Source organism: Gopherus flavomarginatus, chromosome 16 (genome assembly GCF_025201925.1).
Source record: "Gopherus flavomarginatus isolate rGopFla2 chromosome 16, rGopFla2.mat.asm, whole genome shotgun sequence".
Taxonomy (NCBI): domain Eukaryota; kingdom Metazoa; phylum Chordata; order Testudines; family Testudinidae; genus Gopherus; species Gopherus flavomarginatus.
In genome coordinates this window covers 10,424,624-10,431,526 of record NC_066632.1, presented here as the reverse complement: position 1 = coordinate 10,431,526, position 6,903 = coordinate 10,424,624, and the positions used below count along the sequence as shown (strand labels likewise).

The window sequence follows — 6,903 nt, the reverse complement described above, 5'->3', positions numbered from 1 at the left end:
TACACTAGAACTCTGGGGCAGCAGTTCTGGATAGAATCCCTCTACTCCAGCAGCAGGAGCAGGCAGGGGACAGGCACATGCTGCTTTTTGTCAGGCAGGGATGCACCACAGCAGAGGGGAGGGGTGCCAGGCAGGGGCCAGGGGAAGAGACTCAACTCCAAATATTGCTGGAGCAGGGCCCCCAGCCCTGAATTTTCCTGGAGCACAAGCACCACAAATGTATATAACCTGCCACCTATGACCACAAGCCAACACAAGGTCCCACTGAGATTTGAACTCAGATTACAGGATTCAGAGTCCTGAGTGCTGCCCATTACACCATGGGAGCAGCTTGTGCTGCCTTCTCTGCACATCGGTGACCCTCATGGAGCTGCTTGTGTAAGGGGGCTCTTGGCCCTTTACTAAAACTTAGTGTGTGTGTGTGTGTGTAGGGTTGGTTGGCTAGTTCCCAGCACCAATAGAAGGGGGAAGGATCAATGGGAAATCAGGACCCTGAGACTGACAGTCCCCAGGGACAATGGGGAGAGGCCAAAGCTCCAAGTTAGCTGCACTGACAGGCCAGGCAGTGTAATGAGGGAGTAACCAGGCCAGGGGGTCCCATCCTCCATGTGAGCTGGAACTGCCTGGGTGAGAGTGGGGCAGAGCTAAGGAGAGAGCAGGTGCCCGAGAAGAGCCGGGGAGCAGAGCTGTGCAGGTGTAGTGCCAGAAACTTCTGCATGTAGGAATTTGCAACCTGTAGCAGTTACTGATACCTGAGGTTATTCTTATTTGCTGACTTGTCCTAATTGGCTAAAACTTGACAGTGGTTTCTCTAGCAAAGGCCAGTCCCTGGCCCCTTGGTCCAGACATTCTCCTTCATATCAGGCTAGGGTGACCAGATGTCAAGGATGAAATATTGGGATGTGGGGGGCGGAGCAAAAAAAAAAAGCCAGAGGGCCCCCCTGCCGCCAAGCGGAAGTGGCATAACCCCATCTCCAACCAATTCTTGGCTCCAACCTCTGCTACACCCCCAGCTCCCCCATCCTCTCACTCCTGGGCCCAGCCTGGGCTCCAAGCTCTGCAGCCGAGCCATGATCTGGGCCCCTCCTGCAGCTCCCGGGAAAGGGGTGAACCAGGCAGCTCCTGGCAAGAGCGTGTCCGCCCCACTTTTGTCTCTGCCCTCCGCCCACCTGGACCCTGCCTGCTCCGTGCTGCCCCCACCCCAATGCGTTGCCCGCAGGCTGCAGGGCTGGAGCAGCTTCTGCGCTGCGCTCCTGGCCATGGCCATGGCCAGTGTGCAGACCTGTGGGGGAGGGGCGCTGCCTTCCCTCTCCAGGTCTACAAGGGGAATGTAAAACGGCCGTTCCTGTGGGAGTAAGGCGCTGCCATCCCTCCCTAGTTCTGCCAGAGGACTGGGCAGCAGCAGAATTAGCAGAGGCACGGCGCTTGATTGTTTCCCAGGCTCTGCGAGGGGACTGGAGAGCGGCCGTTCCTGGGCGCGTGGTGTACTAGGTTCCTTCCTAGCTCTGCGACGGGAGTGGGGAGCGGCCGTTACTGTGGGGGTGGGGCACTGGGTTCCCTTCCCAGCTCTGCCAGGGGCCTGGGGAGCAGCCCTTCCTGCGGAATTAGGTCGCTGCCTTCTCTCTCTAGCTCTGCGAGAACACTGGGGAGTAGCCCTTCCTGCGGGATTAGGGCGCTGCCTTCTCTCCCTAGCTCTGCGAGACGACTGGGGAGCGGCCCTTCCTGCGGGATTAGCGCTCCTCCTTCTCTCCCTAGCTCTGCGAGACCACTGGAGAGCGGTCCTTCCTGCGGGATTAGGGCACTGGATTCTCTGCCTAGCTCTGCGAGACCACTGGGGAGCGGCCCTTATTGCGGGATTAGGTCGCAGCCTTCTCTCCCTAGCTCTGCGAGACTATTCGGGAGCAGCTCTTCCTGCGGGATTAGGGTGCTGCCTTCTCTCCCTACCTCTGCGAGACCACTGGGGAGCGATCTCTCCTGTGGGATTCGGGCGCCGCTTTCTCTCCCTAGGTCTGCGAGACCACTTTGGAGCAGCCCTTCCTGCGGGATTAGGGCGCTGCCTTCTCTCACCAGCTCTGCTATGGGCCTGGGGAGTACCCCTTTCTTCGGGATTAGGGTGCCACCTTCTCTCCCTAGCTCTGCGAGACCACTGGGGAGCGGCCGTTCCTGCGGGATTAGGGCGCTGCCTTCTCTCCTTAGCTCTGCGAGACCACTGGGGAGTAGCCCTTCTTACGGGATTAGGGCGCCGCCTTCTCTCTTTACCTCTGTGAAACCACTGGGGAGCAGCCCTTCCTGCGGGATTAGGGTGCTGCCTTCTCTCCCTAGCTCTGTGAGACCACTGGAGAGCGGCCCTTCCTGCGGGATTAGGGCGCTGCCTTCTCTACCCAGCTCTGCTAGGGGCCTGGGGAGCACCCCTTCCTGCGGGATTTGGTCGCTGCCTTCTTTCCCTAGCTCTGCGAGACCACTGCGGAGCAGCACTTTCTGAGGGATTAGGGCGCTGCCTTCTCTCAATAGCTCTGCGAGACCACTGGAGAGCGGCTCTTCCTGCGGGATTAGGGCGCCACCGTCTCTCCCTAGTACTGCGAGAGCACTGGGGAGCAGCCCTTCCTGCGGGATTAGGGCGCCTACTTCTCTCCCTACCTCTGTAAGACCACTGGGGAGCGGCCCTTCCTGCGGCATTAGGGCGCTGCCTTCTCTCCCTAGCTCTGCGAGACCACTGGGAAGCGGTCCTTCCTGTGGTATTAGGGCGCTGCCGTCTCTCCCTAGCTCTGCGAGACCAGTGGCGAGCGACCGTTTCTGTGGGATTAGGGCACTTCCTTCTCTCCCTAGCTCTGCGAGAGAACTGGGGAGCGGCCGTTCCTACGGGATTAGGGCGCTGCCTTCTCTCGGTAGCTCTACGAGACTGCTTGGTAGCAGCCCTTACTGCGGTATTAGGGCGCCACCTCCTCTCCCTAGCTCTGCGAGACTACTGGGGAGCAGCCCTTCCTGCGGGGGCGGGGCGCTGGATTCCCTCCCCAGATCTGCCAGGGGAATGGGGAGCAGCCCTTCCTGCGGGATTAGGACGCTGCCTTCTCTCCCTATCTCTGCTAGACCACTTCGGAGCGGCTCTTCCTGCCGGATTAGGGTGCTGCCATCTCTCCCTAGCTCTGCAGAACCACTGGGAAGAGGTCTTTCCTGCGTGACTAGAGCGCTGCCTTCTCTCCCTACCTCTGCGAAACCACTAGGGAACGGTACTTCCTGCGGGATTAGGGCGCCGCCTTCTCTCCCTAGTTCTGAGAGAGCACTGGGAAGCGACCCTTCCTGCGGGATTAGGGCGCCGCTTTCTCTCCCTAGCTCTGCGAGACCACGGGGGAGTGTTCGTTCCTGCGGGATTAGGGCGCTGCCTTCTCTCCCTACCTCTGCGAGACCACTGGGGAGCGGCCCTTCCTGCGGGATTAGGTCACCTCCTTCTCTCCCTAGCTCTGCGAGACCATTGGAGAGCGTCCCTTCCTGCGGGATTAGGACACTGCCTTCTCTCCCTAGCTCTGCGAGACCACTGGAGAGCGGCCCTTCCTGCGGGATTAGGGCGCTGCCTTCTCTCCCCAGCTTTCCGAGACCACTGGCGAGCGACCATTCCTGCTGGATAAGGACGCTGCCATCTCTCACTAGCTCTGCGAGACCACTGGGGAGCGGCCGTTCCTGCGGGATTAGGGCGCTGCCTTCTCTCGCTAGCTCTGTGAGACCACTGGGGAGCAGCCCTTCCTGTGGCATTTGGGCGCTGCTTCCTCTCCCTTGCTCTGCGAGACCACTGGGGAGCATCCCTTCCTGAGGGATTAGGGCGCCGCCTTCTCTCCCTATCTCTGCGAGACCATTGGGGAGCGACCGTTCCTGCGGGTTTAGGACACTGCATTGTCTCCCTAGCTCTTTGAAACCACTGGGAACCAGCCCATCCTCCGGGTTTAGTTCGCTGCCTTCCCTCCCTAGCTCTGCGAGACCACTGGAGAGCGGCCCTTCCTGTGGGATTAGGGCGCTGCCTTCTATCCCTAGCTCTGCGAGACCAAAGGGTAGCGATCTCTTCTGTGGGATTCGGGCGCCTCCTTCTCTCCCTAGGTCTGCGAGACCAATGGGGAGCGGCCCATCTTGCGGTATAAGGGCGTTGCCTCCTCTCCCTAGCTCTGCGAAACCACTGGGGAGCGGTCCTTCCTGTGGGATTAGGGCGCTGACTACTCTCCGTAGCTCTGCGAGTCCTCTAGGGAGAGGCCCTTCCTGTGGGATTACGGCGCTTCCTTCTCTCCCCAGCTCTGCCAGGGGCCCGGGAAGCAACCCTTCCTGCGGCATTAGGGCGCTGCCTTCTCTCCCTAGCTCTGCGAGACCACTGAAGAGCGGCCCTTCCAGCGGGATTAGGGCGCTGCCTTCTCTCCCTAGCTCTGCGTGACCACTGGGGCGCGGTCCTTCCTGCGGGATTAGGGAGCTGACTTCTCTCCCTAGCTCTGCGAGACCACTGGGGCGCGGCCCTTCCAGCGGGATTTGGGCGCTGCCTTCTCTCCCTAGCTCTGCGAGACCACTGGGGAGCAGTCCTTCCTGCAGGATCAGGGCGCTTCCTTCTCTCCCTAGCTCTAAGAGACCAATGGGGAGCGTACCTTCCTGTGGGATTAGGACGCTGCCCTCTCTCTCTCGCTCTGCAAGACCACTGGGGAGCGGCCCTTCCTGCGGGATTAGGGCGCCGTCTTCTCTCCCTCGCTCTGCGAGACCACTGGGAAGCGACCGTTCTGCGGGCTCAGGGCACTGCCTTCTATCCCTAGCTCTGCGAGACCAATGGGGAGCGGCCCTTCCTGCGGGATTAGGGCGCTGCCTCCTCTCCGTTGCTCTGCGAGTCCACTAGGGAGAGGCCCTTCCTGTGGGATTAGGGCGCTGCCTTCTCTCCCTAGCTCTGCGAGACCACTGGGGAGCAGCCCTTCCTGCGGGATTAGGACGCCTCTTTCTCTCCCTAGCTCTGCGAGACCATTGGTGAGCGTCCCTTCCTGCGGGATAAGGGCGCTGCCTTCTCTCCCTAGCTCTGCGAGACCACTGCGGAGCAGCCCTTCCTGCGGGATTAGGACGCCTCCTTCTCTCCCTAGCTCTGCGGGACCATTGGAGAGCGTCCCTTCCTGCGGGATTAGGATGCTGCCTTCTCCCCCTAGCTCTGCGAGACCCCTTGAGAGCGGCCCTTCCTGCGGGATTAGGGCGCTGCCTTCTCTGCCTAGCTCTGCGAGACCACTGGGGAGCGACCGTTCCTGCTGGATAAGGACGCTGCCTTGTCTCACTAGCTCTGCGATACCACTGGGGAGCCGCCGTTCCAGAGGGATTAGGGCGCTGCCTTCTCTCGCTACCTCTGCGAGACCACTGGGGAGCAGCCCTTCCTGAGGGATTAGGGCGCCGCCTTCTCTGCCTAGCTCTGCGTGACCACTGGGGAATGGCCCTTACTGCGGGATTAGGGCGCTGCCTTCTCTGCCTAGCTCTACGAGACCACTGGGGAGCATCACTTCCTGCGGGATTAGGTCGCAGCCTTCTCTCCCTAGCTCTGCGAGACCACTGGGTAGCGGCCCTTCCTGCGGGATTAAGGCACTGCCTTCTCTCCCTTGCTATGCGAGACTACTGGGAAGAGGCCTTTACTGCAGGATTAGGGCTCCGCCTTCTCTCCCTAGCTCTGCGAGACCACTGGGGAGCAGCAATACCCTGCAGGATTAAGGCGCTGCCTTCTCTCCCGAGCTCTGCAAGACCACTGGGGAGCAGCCCTTCCTGCGGGATTAGGGCGCCGCCTTCTCTCCCTAGCTCTGCGAGACTACAGGGGAGCGGCCCTTCCTGCGGGATGAGGGTGCTGACTTCTCTCCCTAGCTCTGCGAAACCACTGCGGAAAGGCTATTCCTGCAGGATTAGGGTGCCGCCTTCTCTCCCTAGCTCTGCGAGAGCACTGGGGAGCGGCCATTCCTGCGGGATTAGGGCGCCGCCTTCTCTCCCTAGCTGTGCGATACCACCGGGGAGCGACTGTTCCTGCGAGATTAGGGTGCTTCCTTCTCTCCCTAGATCTACGAGACCACTGTGGAGGAGCCCTTCCTGCGGGTTTAGGGCTCCCCCTCCTCTCCCTTGCTCTGTGAAACCACTGGGGAGCGGCCATTCCTGCGGGATTAGGGCGCCGCCTTCTCTCCCTAGTTGTGCGAGACCACCGGGGAGCGACTGTTCCTGCGAGATTAGGGCGCTTCCTTCTCTCCCTAGATCTACGAGACCACTGTGGAGGAGCCCTTCCTGCGGGATTAGGGCGCAGCCTTCTCTCCCTAGCTGTGCGAGACCACCAGGGAGCGACTGTTCCTGCGAGATTAGGGCGCTTCCTTCTCTCCCTAGATCTACGAGACCACTGTGGAGGAGCCCTTCCTGCGGGATTAGGGCTCCACCTCCTCTCCCTTGCTCTGTGAAACCACTGGGGAGTAGCACTTCCTGCGGGATTAGGGCACCACCTTCTCTCCCTATCTCTGCGAGACCACTGGGGAGCGACCGTTCCTGTGGGATTATTGCACTGCCTTGTCTCCCTAGATCTTTGAAACCACTGGGGAGCAGTCCTTTCTGCGGGATTAGGGCACTCTCTTTTCTCCCTAGCTCTGCGAAACCACTGGAGAGCGGCCCTTCCTGCGGGATTATTGATCTGCCTTCTCTCACTAACTCTGCGAGACCACTGGAGCGCGGCCTTTCCTGCGGGATTAGGGCACTGCTTTCTCTCCATAGCTCTGCGAGACCACTGGGGAGCAGCCCTACCTGCGGGATTAGGTCACAGCCTTCTCTCCCTAGCTCTGCGAGACTATTTGTGAGCAGCTCTTCCTTCGGGACTAGGGCGCTGCCTTCTCTCCCGAGCTCTGAGAGACCACTGGGAAGCTGTCTATCCTGTGGGATTCGTTC

The 6,903-nt window shown here is 60.7% G+C and overlaps 1 non-coding gene across 1 annotated transcript; it reads right to left on the bottom strand.

The window, feature by feature from the left end:
* Positions 1-256: 256 nt before the first annotated feature.
* TRNAQ-CUG (transfer RNA glutamine (anticodon CUG)) lies at positions 257-328 on the bottom strand. The gene has a single exon. It is a non-coding gene; the product is annotated as a tRNA-Gln (tRNA).
* Positions 329-6,903: the final 6,575 nt, after the last annotated feature.